This window comes from Anthonomus grandis, chromosome 9 (genome assembly GCF_022605725.1).
Source record: "Anthonomus grandis grandis chromosome 9, icAntGran1.3, whole genome shotgun sequence".
Taxonomy (NCBI): domain Eukaryota; kingdom Metazoa; phylum Arthropoda; class Insecta; order Coleoptera; family Curculionidae; genus Anthonomus; species Anthonomus grandis.
Window position 1 is genome coordinate 18,409,314 of NC_065554.1, and position 19,477 is coordinate 18,428,790.

The 19,477-nt window shown below is 30.1% G+C and overlaps 1 protein-coding gene and 1 non-coding gene across 11 annotated transcripts in view; both read right to left on the bottom strand.

The window, feature by feature from the left end:
* Positions 1-19,477, bottom strand: part of LOC126740396 (tight junction protein ZO-2) — a 99,011-nt gene that overhangs the window by 38,467 nt on the left and 41,067 nt on the right. The window lies entirely within an intron of this gene.
* LOC126740825 (U4atac minor spliceosomal RNA) lies at positions 4,219-4,343 on the bottom strand. The gene has a single exon (XR_007662011.1). It is a non-coding gene; the product is annotated as a U4atac minor spliceosomal RNA (small nuclear RNA).

Consider the following 19,477-nt stretch of genomic DNA (forward strand, 5'->3'; position numbering starts at 1 on the left):
CTCTACTTTTTATAAGAAAGTAAATAGGAATTTGATAAAAAAAAATGAACTTGCTTTTTTTTATAAATTTTTTTTATAAATCGATCGAAGTATTTTAAATTTGGCTTTTCAATTAAAAATAAAAACAAAAATTCCTTTTTCATTTTTTTTATCCTTAATATCCTTTAATTTAATATTTTTATATTTTCCAAGTATTTATTCAAAACTACTTTACACCCTTTCGAACGTTTTTGCCGCTCTAGAATTTTACAAAGAAAATGATATTTAACTATAAGTATTATTTTAATTTAAAAACAAATACACATAAATATATCGAAATAAATAAACAAATTTTTCAGCAGAGATAACTGGGCATAAAAAAATGAGGCAGCAAAAATGGAAAATTTAAAATTAGAAAAAATACCAAATATAAAGGCAGCAACTTACCAAAAAAAACAAAAGACTACCCCATATTGAATGAATAGAAAATAAAAGTATTTTCTATATAATGCTTAACTATTTATGTCTACCTAAAATCTTTAAATTATTATTATAAGAACAACAAAAATTATTAGTTCTAAAAAGAGTCTTATGAAATTATATAAATATATAACTAAAGAAACAAAATACGTATTATGGAATCAAGCAAAGTAAATAATTATTTCGAAAAAATAGCCACCACAAGAATAACTCGAAGTAAAATCTGCATTCAATAATCTGGAATATCTATAAAACAGTTTATCGTTAAGTCAAACAATCGTCAAATTATAAAAAAAGTATTTTAAAAACTATTTTTGAATTAATACCCAGAGTATAAAAAAGCCAAACAAGAGATTAGGAAAGATAAGTATATTTTTTAAATTTTTAATTTAATTTAATTTTATTTTATTTACCTTGATAACGGGAGTAGATATAACTACCGAAATGTTGGTTTAAATTACGTATTTTTATTAAATTAATAGGTTTCTCATTCTTTTTAATTTTAATATTCAAAATAAAGTTAGGTAGGATATTGAAAAAAAAAGAGATCGATAGATAAAACCCCAGCTCCTGGGTATATCAAAAAAATGTATTATACCTCAAGTAAATTATTGTATTTAGGATTGATTGAACTTAGATTAAATTAAATATAACGAAAGGTATCGTTAAAGATTTAAGTTCATATTTCTTCTAAATACATAAATAAGTCTATTTTCTTCTTATTTTTAATATTTGAGTGTGTAATTTTTCAAATAATAAATATAAATTAATTTTTTACTATAAAAGTGACCTAATACCCAACAAAATAAGTAACTAAGAGCAATTCTGTAAAAACAAGTGAAAAATTGGAGTACGATGAGAATAATATATCAGTAACCTTGAATGTGACCTTGAGGTCAAATCAAAGTTAAAAGTTTTAAAAAAATTGCTTAATATGTTTTTAAGTTTTTTTTTAATGAAGATATCTTTAGAGAAATGATCGATATTAAGTATAACAACGGATGCGCTGACCTTGACGTATTTTTTAAAGATTATTTGTAGGCTATTTCAATTCACATCAAACCCACCACGCAAATAACTCTGTAAAACGAGGAATTTTAAAAGTTAGAGGGTACTATAAAGGATAAATAATGATTACCTTAAATTCCATTTAAAAACAAAGGCTATTTTTATAAATTGAAGTCCCTATTTTTTATGCCGGATTCAAAAGAATATTGATTTGTTTTTTTTAAAACACCAAAAATCACATTATCGAAATATAATTATGTAACTTTATATTTGTATTATGCTTGAAATTCTCTTTATAATATAAAATTTACTTTATAATCTTTTCTTCAAAAATTCCCAGCTTATTTAAAGAGCTGATATATTGATGAGCTATTTCGTCGAAATACGTCTCTCAAAACAAGATTGGCAGAAAAGTCTTCTCTTAGGAAAACAGCCTCCTTATTAACCACTCCACTTCCAAAATATACTTCTTTAATAAAAAAAAAAGTTATTGGTTTAGTTAAACTACTTTCCAAAACTGAACGAAAAAATGCATGCAAAAACATTTTTAAATTGAATTAAATAATCCTTATCAAACTACTATTAATAAATAAGGTATTTACATACAATAATAATGAAGAAATAGACACTCGTTTAAACAAGTAGAGGAAGGCTGTGTGTTTTTTATTTTACGTTAAAAAAACATAAGCGCATTTCTTTTTTAAAAACCTTAAATGTTCTCGGAATATTAATACATAACTAATGTTAATTATGTTACTGATATAATAATTCCCTTTTTAATATTCCTCTCGTAATTAATGGCTACTTAATTGAGCTATTCATAGAAGAAATAGGTACAGACTAGGGACAGAAAATTAATAATCAATTTTACTATACAAGGTGTTCAAAGTTGAGTAATTTATTTTCACACCTTGTAGACCTCATCAAAAGAAGTTAATATAATATAAGTTGCATATTAAGAATGTAACTTCACATTGTTAAAAAATTTTTTTTTTAAGTTTAATGGTTATCGTATTTACAAAAATTGTTTAAAATTGTCTTCCTTTGTTCGATTAACACACAATCTTGCTCGGCGAATCTACCACTATTTACAAGCTCCGAAAATAAAATCCTGGTGTCCACGAATTAAATCACAAGAATTTTCAATGCCCTGATACACCAACTCTTTTAAATAGCCCCACAGAAAAAAATCGGAAGGCGTTAAATAAGGGAAGCGAGGAGGCCAAAAGTGGGTCCATTGCACCCTATCCATCTATTCGGAAACTCATTATTAAGATGTTCATGAACTTCACGTCTAAAATGTGGTTGAGCCCTATCATGTAGGAACCACTTATTCTATCTCACATTTAGAGGAACGTCTTCTAATAATTCTGGCAGATTGCGTCGAAGAAAATCTAAATAAAGTTTACTAGTCAATCTAGGTGAAAAAACCTAGGGTTCAATAGGCCAACGCCAGCTTAAACATTTAATGAAAATCTATGTTAAAAATTAGATCTCTTTATAGTATGCGGATTTTTTACTGCCCAAATACGATTATTGTGAAAATTTTGCACTCAATCTCGTGTGAATGTGGTCTTGTCTGTACACAAAATGAATTTCCTAAAATCTTCATTTCTGCTGAACTATTCTAAATAGATATACTATTCGTAATGTATGGTCTTCCACACTTTACTATGAAAAACTTTAACTTGAGCTGCTATTTAGTACTTAATGCTGGATCGTCTTCGACCATTTCTACAATATAATCCTCTAAAGTTGTAATATTTTAGGTTAAGTAGCTCTTCTAGCGTGGATTCCTCGGTGCTTTTTTAAATACCCTGTGTCACGATGTTTAATAACTAAATTTACAAACATACGTGGGGTCGGATGATTTCTTAAAGAAAACATTTCTGCATACAACCTGCATGCTGCGGCTGCATTTTGTTGGCACTCTCCATAGGTAAGTATTATGTCCACTATTTCATTGTTTTCATAAATATGGGTTATTTTTCCTTTTAAAATAATTAGACAAATGAAATATTCACCTCATAAATATCTCTTATGCAACTTTTATATATGTATAGTTCTTGGTATATCAACTCCTTTTGACGAGCTCTACAAGCAGTTAAAATAAATCACTCAACTTTGAAAACACCATGTATAAGTCCTATTAAACCCGGAACTGCATTATATATCCTCGGCTTTTTTAATTTCTATTTTTACGACCGGTATTTACTACAAAACACTATTATAAATAGCGCTCACTGACTAAGCCACAATGCCATGACGAGTTATTTTTACTCAGTTAATGACTGAGTGTATGTGCTTTAATAGAGCAAAGTAAAACAGTTGTATTAGATGAATTACATACGTTAGGCTGAGAAAATTTACCAAAGTATTATTTCGGTAATGAAAAATCGTCACTCAAGTGTTTCATTTAATACGGTTCAGTAACATTAAAAGAACTTCCCACGAAGTCACTAGACCATCTAACAATGAATCACATAGGAAATTACAATGTGTGCAAGGCCAGAGGTCACAAAAAATATGTCTATTTAATGTTAAAATAATAATAAATGTGTATCATCGCTAAATCTAACCTAAGACCCTTTATTTATTACTTTAAGACAGCTTCCTGTATAGTTCTAAGAAATCTTAATAGTCACGATCAAGTGGTTAGGGTTTTGATACTTACCAACCCACTTTAAAACCCTAAAGTGACTTTTTAAAAGCTTTTCAGATTTTTTATGGCCCCCTGAAAGTACAGGGGGCACCTCCAAAAATTGCACTCTCTAAACCATATCGGTTAGTGGGCGCGGATATAATATACAGGGTGTCAGCAGAAATGCCCTCACTAGACGATCATTGGACATTATGCTCCCCTAGACAAAGAAGAAATAGCATTCTTGAACTTTTTTAAGTATATAGTTGAGACAGATTTCGGGCGGTGAGATGTCAGTTTTTCCTGCTAGAATGGTGAACGATTTGTATGTTATCCTTAAACCGTTGATTGAATATTATATCTTCTAATCAATTTTACCCCATATTCTCAATCAACGCTTAAACGGAGAGGATATTTTAAAATTACTGGAAAAATTTAGAAGGTTGGTCCATTAGGTTAGTAAAAACGAGTGAAAACGAATCTTTGTATTTTTTGTTTGTGACATGATAATACTATACTTGCAGTCGGTTTTCTAAACTCACGGTTCCGCTTGCGTGATAGAAGATGGTGGAAAGCTAATATCTTTAGTAAAAGGCTAAGTCTAAGGTTTAACAAATCGACAGTTTCCACTCTAAATACATGGATTTTTCAATAATGTGAAGGTGGCATGGTGGTTACGACGCCATTTAGTATAATCATTGTTTACCTTTTTTTACCGATTTTACTTGCGTAGTTCGCCAGGTAACAGGTGTGTTTCTGAATTCCGTTACAATTGGTATCAGAACTGGGATATCTAAGAGCCCAATTTAGTGGATGCTTTTAACAAGAAGTCAGGCCAAGATGGAGACCAAGAAATTAATGGAGTTGCTATTAAAGAAGTTTGATGAGCAGAGAGCAAAACAAGAGGAAAGAGACCGTAAACAGAGTCAAGAACAAGAAGAACAAAATAAAAAAGTAAAATAAGAACGAAACTGCAACCGAGAAGAACGAGATAAGAAACAAAGAGAAGAACAAGAATTATGAGAGAAGAAACATCAAGACCTGATCAAAACCATGAGAGGCGACCTGAAGAAAGAAACTGAATAACGAGAAAGAAAACAAGAAAACCTGATGAAGTTCATGAAGGAAGACCTGCTAAACTTAAAAGCAGCTAGAAGAACGTGATAAGAAAAACAGAAAAGAACAAGAGGAACAAGACCGAAAACAAGAAGAACGAGATTTACTACTTCGAGAACATCTTGAGACGAACCAAAAAGAGTTAGTGACCCACTTCCAAACAATAGTTAAAGAAGAATTTGGAGAGGTACCATACTTGAAAGACTTAAGGAAAGCATGCTTAGTTTATTTAGATGATGTCATTATATTGGGATAAACTCGAATTTGAAGATCATTTCCGTAGAAATTTTGTTTATTTCAAAAAGAAGTTGAATAGCTCGGCCATGTAATATCAGAAAATGGTGTTAAGACTGATCTAGATAAAGTAGAAGCATTCAAAAATTGGTTACGACAAACACATAAATTTTTGATAACCTTGCAAAACCTCTCCATAAGATCACGGTGGACAAAATGGTATTTAGTGGGTCATCAGACTGTGAAGAAGCATTTCAAAGGCTAAAAAGAACACTGTGCACATCTTCAATTTTAACGCATCCGATTTTTGGATATACTTTTATTTTGAATTCAGATACAAGCAATATTGAAATTAAGGCCGTCCTTTCAAAAAAATATGAAGATGTTGAGCAAGTGATAGCTTATTTTAGAAAAAAATTTAATCAATAGAAAGATACTATTGTGTGACCAGTCGATAGCTATTGGCAGTAGTAAAAGATATTGCACATTTCTATAAATATTTGTATGGTCAACGATTCAATTTTAGGCCAGATCATGCTTCTTTGAAATGGCTGTTTCAATTAATAAAACCCTGAACGGCAAATAGCAAGGTGGCTTGAATAGCTATAAAAGCATCACTTTATAAGAGAACATAAGAAAGGTAAACATCATCAAAATGTCGATGCTTTATCCAGACGACCTTTTGTATTGAAACAAGTCAATATTGTCTTTAAAAGGAATTAAAAGAACAGCCAGAGATACTTGCTTGTCATGGTGTGAGCATTTATAGCTCTGAAGAGTGGTACGCAGCTATAATTATAGTTTAATCCAGAATCAGTGTTCTAACTCAGTATTTGGCCTTATTTATGAACTGAAGTCTCGGGAAATTTTAGAGTCAAAGTGGAAAGATATTTTTGGTAAATCTTCAGATCTTAAAAGCTTACTGAGAAAACTGCAGATATTTTGGTAACTGAAAAATTTTGAAAAAGAAAATTAAAATTGATCTCTGTGGTTCACCAGAAGATGGTTCTCTTGTATCATCATCATATTTATTGATCATTATTTTTATTAACTTATATTATTTGTAGGTTTAGAAAGGTCTTTTAAACAAATATAACCTGGTCATAATCAATCCCGACTGAATTTTTGGTAGAAAATTATATTGCTGAATATATTCCTTTATCTGACAATCAATCATATGTTCCAGTATTTTAGAAATGTTAGGAAGAATTCTAACTGGGTGCAAGTTAGAAAAATAACAAGTAAGCATTTCCAACTCTGTTGTCTCCAATATCCGTGGATAGAATAAGTTATAGAGCAACTTTAACATGCTCTGCAATAGCCAATCTAAAGTTAAAAACTAGCGATGCTGAGAAATTATTATTGGAATAAAAACTTAATAAACCAGAGTGGTCACAAGCTCAAGAAGTATTAACAAAATACTTAATAATTCCATATCTCTGCCAGTTTTCAGACGTTTTTGTGATTCTTAGTGACATTAAATATTTTAAATTAGCGGTAATTCAAAGAACCTTCTTTCTAGTTATACGTTTTTTTATACATGAGCATCAAAAATTGTTAATAAAAATTTTCTAAATGTTTCTACTTAATAAGTACTTATAGTTGTTAAATAAAACTATGTGGAAAGGGATATTTTCCGTAGGTTATTAAGAAAGTCAGTTCTCGTAAAGTACTTAATTACTCTATATATGTATAAAAAAAGATTCTAGCTTTAACATGTTAAAATCTACGTATACATCTGATAAAATACTGACCAGAAATGTCTATTATGGATAAGAAGCGCTCAACATTTTTGAAATAGTACTACACTTAACATCTTCAAGTTAAAATCCTCATTAAAATCACACTTAAAATGATCATATTCTGTAAAAAGGTTGATATACTTTGTACTCATTATTCTGATATAGGCAACATTACTTTAGTCAACAACTGTTCATTTAAATAGACAAATCAAAAGTTTGCTTTTAAGTTGTACTTCACTTTGCGAAATTAGCTCCTATTAATCTCGTCGTAATTTCATATTTTGACTGAAAGGGTTAGGATAACGCCTTTATAACGAACATTCACTTTATCTATATATGATATCAGAACCTCTTCTACTAATTCAAACAGCTCCCACTAAATTTTCTGTGCCTAATGTTCTATTTTCCCCCATAAAACGTCCCTTTCTCACTTCCACATACAAAAGGAACATTCAACAAACCTGCCTGGTAGTGTTATAAATTCAAATGAGGTTTGGCCTGGTAATGGCGCGGGGAAGAACGGCCGGGCAAGGTGTAAATTATTTAAATTTTCAATGTTTATTGCATTTATGCAAGGCCTAGGCTTTTGTATATGTGATGATATGGGAGCGGAGCGAACTGTGCGGGACTTTGTTGAATATAAATCGTCCTGAATTAAGGCCGGTCTCCTAGATTGAAATCTGGAAACGACGCAAATTTTCAATGGTTCATTATTACGACTCGGCCCTGTATTTATACAAATAGGTTCGTTATCATATCTCATATTAAAGCGAACGTGCAATAAATATTATGCAATTTGGTTTGACTCGGGCAGCTGCAACCGTACAAGAAATAAAAGAAAATACCAAACAGTTTAGTCACGGGTATTTAAGTGGCAAGCAGTAAAGTGGTCTTTGGAATATATGAATTATTACTGATGAAGTTTTAAAATTTATTACCTTTTTGGATGTCTTATCATGAACATAAAAAAAATCATTTAGTTTAGCTCGTTTCATTCATTAGGGTTCCTTAACATAATTGCCCCAATTCTCAGAATGCCAAATTCGAGGGTTGACCGTTGAGATTTCCCAAACCGTAATTGGCGGTGCATTATTTAATGCATATTAAAATGTGGCGTGAAAAATTCAAAACATTTCTGGAAGACTCCGAAATTCAAAAAATCGGTTTTATTTTTTTCTTTTTGATTTTATTTTAAGCGTTACAACAAAATAAATTTCTATATCTCTTTTTTCATAAGGGTCTTATGGAAAGTATTTGAAATTATTTCGTATATTATAGAAAACTTTCTAATATCATCTACCCAATCTGGCTTTAAATTACTACATAGCACTGCAACTTCTCTAACTAAAATTACTGACAATATTATGAATTCTTATGACCAGACATGGCTGTTTCTTAATTACAATAAAGCAGTTGATATTGTCAATCTAAAGCTTAATTATTTTGATTCTAGAGAAAGTTTTTTTAACTTAATCAAAGACTATCTCTTTAATAAGAAACAGATAATGTTTTTTTTTAATGAAATACTGTCACAGGTGTTCAGGAGAGCAATCTTAGCCTTTTTCACTTTTTCATTTATACCACTAATTCTTCTGGTTGTCTGAATCATGACAATTTGCAGATAATTTTCAGGTTATTTACAGTTTTTTATATTAAAATGCTTATTTAGCAGAAATCTACATTATATCTAGAATGTTCTCATTTCACTGCTTAATACTAAATTCCTTAAAAACCACAACTTTCTTGGAGAATCTGCTGCTGAGCCGTCACGATCTTTTAATCTTAACTTTGGTAGTAGTAGAATTATGGACACAGATTCCTGCAAGAATCTGGGTGCTATTTTTGATAGGGATTTAAGAATTAAAAAACATGTTTAAATGATTATTCAAAAAAGCTTTTGTAAATTAAGGACTCTTTATATACACGAAACATCGCTTTTCACTCAGGTTAAGTTAAGACTTTGTGATTCCCTGATCTTATCCTATGTTAGTTATTGTATTGTTGTTCACTGTCCTGCTCTTCTATTCTACAGGGTTCGTTTATAAAGGTTTTAAAATAGTTTTCTAAGACTCTGCTATGCCCTAAGAAAATTCGACCATTTATCTCAGGGTAACGTTCACTCGGGGTGGTTAAGTTGACCTAAATTGTCATAGGATAGGAGCTGAGAGGATTACATGATGGAGGCATTCATCACTGTGCATTCTACACAAAACATTTCTTTTTTGTACGGTCATTCAGCTACAATGCAGCCAAGTGCTACATTGTTCTACCAAGTAGTTTAAAAAACGTTCATCAGTCAAGAGCTTTAATGATACTTCTCAAATCAATAGGATCGCAGATATTTTATTAATTTCGTTAGGGTTTGTACCTTGATAGTCGCTGTGTATCTTTGGATTTTCTAAACTGGACTTTTGAAGGAAGGACCAGTGCATATACCCACACAAAGGAAAATTATAAAATGGACGGTGTCAATAACGATCAATAACAACTTACCTGTCGGTGTAATTCGCTGCAGGTTGGGTCAGCCAGTTTTTAATACATGCTACTCCTTTCATAAAAAACGACTAGTATTATTATTACTATTACGTATTATTTCTATCTCTTATGTTTTATAGAGCTTTTACTAGATCCTTACTAGATAATGGAGCATTGCGTTCTACACCAATACAGGCCTTGTTAGTAGAAACTTATGAGCCACCTCTATATGTACGAAGAAAAATGTTGACTCGAAAATTTTTATTTAAAAATTTACAGTTTTGCAATCATTTGCTAGTTGAAAAAATCCATAGGCTTGGAATATCCAATCTAACAATAAAATAATGGATTACAAAAAATAGCCCATCGTTAGTGGAGCCTATATAAATCCTAAGCATATCCATTGGCTTATAGAGGAAAATAATAGGTATTGGTTTTAAAGATTACCATATGGAATCAATCATTTTGAACCACGTATTTTAATATCCAACTTTACAGATTGTATTATGGCAAATAAAAATTAATTAATGGACACTCTTAACAAGTTTCCAAACTACTTACTAGTCTACACAAATGGTTCTAAGACTGCAAAAGGCACAGGATGTGCATTTACTATCCCTAAATTAAAAATTGAAAAAATCCAAGCATTCCCGTTATTCGTATTTGTAATTTAAAAATCCCGTTGCAATCCTAATGCTATTCATGATGACTGCTTTTTGTAAAAGAAGGTAGATGTTCTTGTGCAGGCCCAACTAGTCTAGGCTCCTGTGCAGCTTTCTTTGGATGACTCCCATGCTCGAGATGACACTTGGTTGTCAAATTGTCCAGGTTTTACAATTTCTTAATCTTGTCAGCTATTATATGACGATGTTGTAGGTCTCGGGTATCGCCACGTCTGCGATCAAAGATACTTTTTTTTCTTTGCCCCCTCATATTGATATCAGGTTTTTTAAAGTGTACGGTAATGATATATAGACCTGTCATAGTAGATCGTGAACTTATCAGTATGAATGACTGGCTTGGGCACGTACTAATAGTTTAGCTGTTCTGTGATAATACTTTCTTGTAGCATAAGTACTGGTGGATCATTGCAGTGACTTGCTTATGCCGGCGTAGATATTTTTGAATGGCTATACCAAAGCCTGCTATTTCAGAAGTCAACAGCTCTCCTCTCTTCAACCATGTGTTAGATGCAATTTTATTGACAATAAGTCTATCGAGTCCTTGCTATTTCCGATGTTTCTCCTCCTTGCTGCATCTCTTCATTTCTTTGTTTCCCATCATTTTCTAGGTTGAGCGTAGTGGATTTTTTGTTAGCCAGGCATACATTTCTATGGAGGGTTGACATCTTACTAAGCTAGTGGAAGTAGGTTCTTAACAGAATGATCTAGTTGTTGTGAAGGTTTTTGATGTCTATACGTCCTCTACTCCTCGCTAGGAAATTAATGAAATTTGGTTTTTCTTTTTCTTTCTTATGATGTTATCGAGGTCCGTGTTGGTCTGCGAGATCACATACCTTAAAAGCTCTAGTTTTTCGTTGATTTTCAGGTTTGAAACGCGTTATTTATTTTAAATATCAAATTTTTAAAATATATATTAGATTGGTTTAATCCCTAACAGAATTTATAGAGAATATTAACAAATATATTTTTTTGTCAATTTTTTAAAATGTGAAACTTTAATGCTAACATTTTTCAAATTGATAACAAGTAGCGACATGACGAACACCCAACTTTTTATTTTATTGGAGTAGCTTTACTATTTTTGAATTATATTTGCTTATTTGAGAAATTCTGGATTTCATTTATAAATCCTCACAACCTAGTGAAACATCTCGGATTTTATGAAGACTTATGGATAAACAGCTTAATATTTAGATGAAACTTCTTGAATTTTTAACAAAAGATATTTAATATATCTTAATAAAAATATAAATTTAGTTTCCTGAGGAAGTATTCCATTTGACAAAAAGGCATGTTGGAGTTGGAATGCCTCAAAAAACATTAGTATTGCTATCCTTTAAAGCATTAATATTACCAGTTTAATTTAATATTTTAAGCATTTTTGCAGAAATAATTATTATCTTTAACCAATACTACTTCTAAGTCACCGGTAACGATGCTTTCTGGAGCAAATTTTTTTAAAGTTGTTTCCAAAAATTCTCCCAAATTTTTTTTTTAATCCTACAATTGGTTTAGGACTCTCACGTAACTTTATTTTAGAAAAGCCTGACAGGACTAGTCCACAGCAAAAGATTCATTTTACTATAAAATCTTATTATCTGATTTCTAGTCACTTTAAGAACAATTTATTACGTAGATCAAACAGTGGACGTTTACTAATTTCATAATAGAATAGTTTGCAAAATAAATAGGAGAACAACAAATGTTTAGGATTATTAAGACATTTGTTTGTAAATATATTACATCTTTACATTTTTCCAGCTACGTCAAAGTGGGATTAAATTGCTCAAAGAACTTAATCCACAAGGCTCAGTTCTAGGTCCAGTTTTCTTCTTACTCTACATTAATGATATTGTATCATATCTCACAATCCGGGGCAAGTTCACGATATTCGCAGATGACACCATAATACTGAGGCAGGCTTTGGAGCCAGTCTTCCTCCATACGATCATTTCGGATGATCTCTAGTTGGTGAAATCTTGATGCAATTCTAATATGCTATCACTAAATCCCACAAACATAAAAACTGCCAGTGTTTCCTGTCGTCCTTTTATTCGAGAAAAAAATATTAACTCATCCATGCCTGTTATTCTTCCTAAGGCTGCTTGCTTAATTTATGAGCACCAATCGAAGTTAACGATTTCTTTCTCAGCTTTAACAAAGAAGTCTAATGTAAGTCTAAAGAAATATACAATCATCTTTCCATCTTGATTAAAAACTCTCTATTGCTTTAATAGACAGTTGAAAAGGTTATTCATTTCAAAGGCCTACTATTCTCTTGGCAAATTCTTTAGAAATTTTCTGTGATTTCCTTGGGTTTATTTGGATTTTTCTTTGAAAACTGTGTAGTGCAGCTTTTTAAATTTGTGGTTTACAACTAAACTTCAATATTGGAATATGAATTAAATATTAAAACTATTACCGGAGAGTTTTAAAGAACTTTCTACGAGCGTTAATCAAATGGTGATTGTTCCTCTAAATATAAATAAAATCGTCGCAAAATATTTACCTAACAAAATTGTACAGTATATGTATGTCAGTTTAATATGTATATTTACCAACTAAAGCTTAAACTTTGCCAATTTTCAAGAATTAGTTTCAGCTTGACTAAATGGTAAAATTTGCTTCAGTATATAACAAAAATAAAATCAGATGAGATTAATAAACCAGATCGTATGAATACGGTAATTATTTATCAACGGTAATAGGTGTCGAAATAATTTATTTTTTTGCTAAAACATAATATCTAAAATGTAAAAATAAAAAGGACTTTAAGGTTATTTCCAAAATACCTCTCAATATTTAAATTTTCTTATAATCGGTGCCGTACTAAACTCACGAGACCAGAACCAACGGAGACTGCATTTAAATGTCAAAGTTTAAGATAAATGTTGTATGACGGGTGTCCTGTTAGTTACTTTTACTTTTTCATTATGCAGGTCCGTTATTTATAAATTACCATAATATAATTTCTGATTGATGATTCGGGTTTACACATACAAGATTTTTTTTACGAAAACCCTCATAACAAACCCACGAGGCGTCTATTTGCATTGAATACACTTTCAGAGACTTAAATAATAATTTTTAAAAAAATCTGAAAACAAATACCAGGGTAGGGCGTTATTATATGTAGCTCGAGGCGAGCAGCGAATTTACAAGCCAAAATAAAGACAAAACGAGCCTCGCAAGGGATTGCCAATTTATGTTTCGAGTTGATCAGTCTGCCGTGTGATGAAAGAAAAGGGGCCTTAGGGCCTCTTTAAAAAACGCAAATTCTAGTGCAAGGATAGACTGGATATACAGTGGGCCAAATCAAGAATTGTTAAATTAAAAAAAGGAGTAAGGAAGCCAAGGATTTTCAAAATCATTCAACTTAAAGTATTAAAACAGGAAGGTCTTTTTCCACTAATCCAGGTGCTGTTTTTACAGCTGTATAAATGTTTGTTCGCCTTAAATCTTATTTCACCGAAAATGTTATTTGGCTTGTTTATATTTTAGTAAATTATGTTGTTTGTTGAATTATTATTTCTTATTTCTACGATTTTATACGCCCTCCTATATAGGGTATTCCAGGACCCAGTGTACATTCGTAAGGTGGTCTACAATTAAAAAATCCCGTATGTTGGTATTTGTTTAAAGTATTTATAAAACTACAATAAATAATGAACAAAATAAGATACAAAAATAATTTGACACGATTGCAGAAGATGGTAAACAAATTAAAATTAAAATTTAATTCATACTTTAGATCCTTTTTACATCCTTGTAAAAATTTGTTTGTAACAAAAGTGCAAACATATTGTAAAATAAATTAAATCGTTAAAATATAAAAAAGCGGATTGATTTTATCAAGTTTGGACTTTATCAAATTTACATACTATGATTTCTATTGGAACATTATAAACGTTTTCTTCTCAATACACCCACAAAAAATAGTCTACTGGGGTATTAAGTCAGAGGATGACCCGATCTAACGATAAATTGATTGTCTAAATGTTCCATTACATCCACACCAAAAAGTGCTGCAGCACCATCATCAATTACTTTCCGTGTAAATTTACATGGCGCTCTAGGAGAAAACCCGGTAAAAAATTCCTTAAAAAGTCCTAATAACCAGCACTAGTTAAGTGTTGCTGAAATGCACAGGGACCTATTAAGGAATTATTAATAAGGCTTGAGTACAAATTTTGTTAAGAATGACCCTGCCTAACTAAGTACCAACTGGCCGTTTTCTCTTAAATAAATTAAAACTGATATTATTTTGGTGATTTGGTGTAATATTCGTAAACAAAATAATATCTGCATACTTAGCATTTGAAAATATTGTAATTTCTTAACTTCAGATATAACCAAATTCCAGATATAACCAAAATGGTTCATCATAATCCTGGGTTGATGACTTTTTGATTAAACAAATTAATATTTCTATACACATAAAGCTATTAACTTTTACAGCTTAAAGGAGAGTATGACAATGCCTGTTGGAATTACTAACATATTTGTAATGCCTTGATTAATAAAGCACAGTTGTTTCTGAGGTCTTTAAAATATATATAACATAGGAAGATTATGAGTTTTTACTAGATCTTTCAAAATTAAATCTTACTAATATTTTTTTTAAACTCTGCGGTTGATACGCACCTATCTAAATCAACAATATTATTTATTATTCTAAAGAAACCTCTAAATAACAAAGTCTGAGTTATTAACGGCACAATCCTTTTAATTCACAACTCCAAGTAATTTAATTTTTTTTAAACGATATTGTTATTAGACTTCACCTAGATCGACGACTTTTTTTTAATCTTTAAAATTAATTTTATCAATTTGCTACGCTTTGTGCTTATCGGAATCATAATAAAATCTGTTTTTTTATTGAATTTTAGGAAGTTGATGAGTTTAAATTAGGAAGATAATTTTTTTAATTTGCAGTTAATAAGAGCTCATCTGAACCACAAGATCAACACAAACGCAGATCATTAACTCTTCACTATATTTTTAGTGATAATTTTATCATAATTATTATGATGTTTTACGGTTGGAACGTATATATCTAAGCCATAAAATTTATGTTATTATTTTGAAACAGATTATGCTTTTTCAATCTATATGATAATGTTTGTATTAATTCGTCGCTGGTAAGTTCTTATCGGATCATAACAATTTTTCCATGTTGATATTCTTCGTAATAGTAATTATATTAATTCACGGTAGATAAGTACTTATTTGAATCACAAGTATATTTAATCAATTCTAGGTAGATGATCCTTCACACTCTTTGCGATAATAGATCTGAGCTAATAAATGCTTTTATTTTAGAAATTTTAAGTCGATATCTTATTCAATTAATGATCTTTTAAGTCTTTAAGATAATTTAATCAATCAAAGGCTTATGTGGAATTATATTTCAAACAATGCAATGCAATATTTTTAACTTTTCATAATGATAATTTTAGTAATTTGTAGCTGATAAAGAAAAATGTTTTATCTAAATCATAGTTTTTTGTGTAAGTGATTTCCAGGGCATAACATTTCACTGTAATTTTATCAGTTAGCTGCTGATTAGTGCTGATCTGAGTAATAATGATCCCCTAGTTATTAAATTCTGGGTTAATAAGACTTTACAGTTTTTATAATGACAATTTTTTTATTAATTTTAGGACGATATGTTTTTATTCTTTATTATAATGATTTTATTAATTTGTGATCGATAAGGGGTTATTTAAATATTTTGTATGAGAATTTATACTCTCCAAGCTAAATATTAATTTCGGCCTATGCGCAAATAATTAATTAAACACTAATTAACTAAATGCCGTTTTTAATGATCGGTAACTTTTAAATCAATGTACTTCTTTTATTAAAGATTCTCTTAATTCCTTATAGTGACGAAAGCTATCATTTACGAGTATAACAACATGAACAATTTAAGTCATAGTTATTAAAAACGAACAACATTTGATTTGGTGTTATATTGTATAGTGTTTCAATTTATATTATTTTTAATATTAAGTACTTCTTGTACTTCAAAGATAAGTTGTACCTATTTATTAGTTGTTGGATATTTCTTTGAACATACCTAATCACATTCATCATATTAAGTGATTCTTGTTGATATTAAATAAATAGTTTTAATTATTCAAGGCGAATTTGATAAACTGAAAAAATGCATTCTTCTTCTTCTATACGCTTCGTATATTGGAAATCGTTTAATAAAAAATAAATAAATTTAAATATTTAAATAATAAGAAAAATATTTTTTTTTGTATCAGCTCGACAGTTCTACTGAGCTTTTTTACGAACTTGGTGTTTGTAGGTTTTGCAACCATGACCTTGTATTATGATTTACAGTAGGGAGTATCGATCTTTATTTCTTATAATATGCCCCAAGTATTTCTAGTTTTCTTTTTTTATGGTGTGACTGACTTTTAAATCTTTTTTTCACTCTTCTTAATACTTATGTTTAAGTATTAAGAAGATTATATTATGTTATACTATGAATTATACTATGTTTGTAATGTAAGATTCTATCGTATTCTTAGCATTCTTCTTTACAGCTATATAGCTATATATCTCGAATGTTTTTAGATCTTTAGTTGTGTTTTCTGTGGTTATCCAAGATTCTATACCATACAATTAAACAGAAAAGACATAGCATTTAAAGTGCCTTACTTTCGTGTCAAAAAATATGTTTAAGTGATAGTACTCATTTTGTGAAATACTGTCCTTTTTTTATACGACATTTTATTTCTTATGCACTGTTTTATTGTTCATTTATGATGGTTCCAAGGTAGCAATATTGTTAAACACGGTCGATTCGAGTTCCGTAAGTAATGATCTCCATTTATATTGCTGATAATGTTTTTTTTTCTTACCTTTTATGCTAATATTAAGATTATATTATCGTAAGTAGAAGTCCATTCTTAAAGTGAAGTTGCTATAATAAATATATTTTTCTGTTTTTACTAGATTATTGTTCAGCAACAGACAAAATGAATTCAAACTCAATATTTTCCAAATAAATTCCCAAATTTTCATTTAATTCTCTGTTAATACTTTTGTCCCCTAGAAGACCATTTTGATGTAAAGTTGCATGTTCCGTTCCATGATAACTAAAACATGTTAATGCTTAACCCTTTTGATCATTCTTTAGAAATTGTTTATTTTTCTCTTAATATATACAAACCAAATCAACAAAAAAGATAAAAAAAATTAATTAGAAAAGAAATAAAACAAAAATAAAAAAACTGGTTTTTAAAAAAGGCGTATTAATATATTCACACGTTGAATGTCAGTTCCTATGTAGCCTAATTAAAACATATGATTTGCACTTATCCGGAATGAAAAAATTATAACTTATTAACTTTTTTCCATGTTTATGTCTGTAATATACAACTTTTCCGTGGGAATTAAAATACTTAGTTTTCTTTACTGAGTGTTTTTATATTAAGTTTTTAGTTCACTTAAATACGGTTTTCAGATTTTTGATTCATTATCTTTTTGTAAGTATTGTATTAATTATTTTGATAAAAATATTCTAAAAATAAATCTTTATAATAAAAAAATAACAGTTTACAATATCAACAAAAGTAGGCGGAATTACGCCGGTTTTTAAAGCTAAAACAAGTTAGAATCATCATATTAGAATGCAAATTCCACCAAGTTTTTGGAATTTAAATTTAATAGTTTCCATGTTTTGAAGTTTTACTTCTATTTGCAGGTAAAGAATATCACAAGATCAAAGATAAAAGATAAGACAGCTAATTTACGCAACTTTAAATCCAAACCGGGCTTCCATGATAAAATGCGAATTCTATCACATTTCATCTTTTTTTTTTGATCCATTTAATTCTAAAATTTAACTGTTACTACGTCTCCTTGGAAATTTAAATCGCTTTCTATATACGTGTATCGAACCAAAAGGAACAAATTCCATAATAAATAAATAGGGATATTTTCGGAAAAGTACTCAGACACGTCGATTGGTTTTTTTATTGCATATTTTTTTCGATAAAACAAAATTATACATGGTGTGTCATGTATAATTTTGATGTATAATTAAATGCTATTACTCATTTTTTGGATTCTTTGAAATATTCTAGACATATTTCATGTATAATGTCCCATACCAAATTTCAACTGTTTCGGAGTGTTTTCCGATTTATTGCAAAAACTAACACTAAAAACAAAGAAGTTTATTCGGTTACATACATTTTTTACAACACGCTCAAAAACTAATAAGTAATATAGCTTATCTCTTAATTAAACTACAAAAAAAACATGTAGATGTTCAAAATGCTCACCACAAATGTCCTGGCAACATCCTAATCTTAAATAAAAATTTCTTCTAACGTTACTTAACATCTCACGTGTGACCGAACTAATCACAATCCTTATTCGTCTTTTTAAGTCAGCTAAAAAGAAATTTAATGATGTCAGATCAGAAGATCTTGCTGGCCATTCCATCGGTCCTCGTCTCCGTATCCACCGATTTAGAAACATTCGGTTGAGGTACTGTCGTATTGTGAGGTACTAACAAACATTGATTTGGTAATCCACCCCATTACCATCTGCTGAGACTATATGATATTAAATGGAACTTGTGGGATTGCTGGATCAGGATATAAGTTTGGCGAAGTTAGCATGACATTATTTTGAAGCAGTGTTAAATAATAATCCCCATTCAAATTACTATCGATAAACAAGGAACCTATGATATGATCTCCAACAATTCCTACCTAAACATTGACCCTTTCAGGGTCTTGGGTATGTTGTTCTTTTATCCAGTAAGGATTTTCTTTAGACCTATAGCGGCAATTTTGTCATTTGGAGTGAACATGACGTGTAAAGATAGACTCATCAGAAAACAAAATATACTCTGATGTTATCTAATTTTGGGATAATATGGATCTTATTGTGATCTAATTTTGTTTACAAGAATCCGTGCTCTTATAAAAATTGTCTTTCAATTTATAGGGATGCATTTTATTTTCTTATAATGTTCGAATAATCAATGAATGGTTGACATCGAAAATTAGCGCTGCTTTTCAACCAGAAGTATAGGGATTTTTCTCAAACTTAAGCATATTATCCAATATGCTATCATCACTTATTGC